This window comes from Trichechus manatus, unplaced genomic scaffold (genome assembly GCF_000243295.1).
Source record: "Trichechus manatus latirostris isolate Lorelei unplaced genomic scaffold, TriManLat1.0 scaffold00005, whole genome shotgun sequence".
NCBI lineage: Eukaryota > Metazoa > Chordata > Mammalia > Sirenia > Trichechidae > Trichechus > Trichechus manatus.
The window spans coordinates 24,627,717-24,629,121 of NW_004443941.1; the positions used below are offsets into that span (position 1 = coordinate 24,627,717).

Consider the following 1,405-nt stretch of genomic DNA (forward strand, 5'->3'; position numbering starts at 1 on the left):
AAACAAAACAAATTAAAAAAAAAAAAAAGAACAAGAAAAGCCCCCCAAAAAACAGAAAAGAAAACCATGAAAAAAGAAATGCCCACAGGGATTCCTCTGAGCTTTTCACAAGTGGAGAGGGTAGGTCCCTAGCCGCACAGCACCACCTGGCCAGAATGGGCTCCCAACTGGAGAAAAGGAAAAGAAAACAAACAATTTAAAACCAACCAACAAACAAAAGCCCTGGGATCCCACCAGCGCGGCAGCCCAGACCAGGAAGCAGTCCCACGCTCGAACAGAGCTCCACAGCCCCCCAGGAAGAAGCAAAGATGGCACACGGAGCCAGGTATTTGAACAAAAGGAGGGGGACGTTGTGAGAGGCAAGGAAGAAATCAAAAGAAGCTGAAAAAAGCAACACCAGCAGCCAACAAATGGCACTCAGGGAGTCTGCCAGTGCAGGCGGGTGGAATTCAAGCAGCCGGTACTTCCTGGCCGAGAGACTGTGGCCGCAGGAAGCAGAAGAGGCCGAGTGGGGGTGAAGAAGGGTGGGGGGTGGGAAAGCGTATATCGCCAATTACCGGTTGTTCTGTCTCCTGCTGGAAGCTCCGTGAAGCTGCTTTCTCGTACCCCCCACTTGCTGGTCTTTGATAGGAGTTGAAGATGGCGGATCCACGCTGTGTTAGCTGATAGGGGACCTCTGCATGAACCTCTCCTCGCTCTCCGTTCTCTGTCAGTTTTTCACTCCGTTTGGTGTCTGGCTGAGTTCTTTATCTCTTCATTTGATGTTTTAGGGTTTCAGGATTGCTTTTTCTTTGTTGGGCTTAGTTTTTCGGATCTTTGCTGTGGAGGGACGGCGTGGTGCTTCTGCCTAGAGCGCCATGATGCCGGAAGTCACGGTTGTTTTGTCTCCTGCTGCAAGCTCCGTGAAGCTGCTTTCTCATACCTGCTATTTGCTGGTCTCTGATAGGAGTCCAAGATGGCAGATCGGTGCTGTGTTAGCTGGTAGGGGACCTCTGCATGAATCTTTCCTCTCAGTTCTCTATCAGTCTTCTCACTCCATTTGGTGCTTGGCTGAGTTCTTTATCTCTTCAGTTGATGTTTTAGGGTTTCAGGATTGCTGTTTTCTCTGTTTGGCTTAGTTTTTCGGGTCTTTGCTGTGGAGGGACAGCATGGTGCTTCTGTCTAGAGCGCAATTTGCCGGAAGTCTCCAATCTGGCCTTTTTTTGTTAGAATTTTGTTCTACATTCTATTCCAGCTCTGTCCAGAACCCTCTGTTGTGATCCCAGTCAGAGCAGTCAGTGGTGGTAGCTAGGCACCATCTAGCTGTACTGGACTCAGTCTGGTGGAGGCCTTGGTAGCTGTGGTCCGTTAGTCCTTTGGACTGATCTTTTCCTTGTATCTTGTTCTCTTCATTCTCCCTTGCTCC

The 1,405-nt window shown here is 49.5% G+C and overlaps 1 protein-coding gene across 5 annotated transcripts in view; it reads left to right on the forward strand.

Annotated features, from left to right (window-relative positions):
* The window catches only part of DHX57 (DExH-box helicase 57), a 74,823-nt gene that overhangs the window by 51,282 nt on the left and 22,136 nt on the right, over positions 1–1,405 (forward strand). The window lies entirely within an intron of this gene.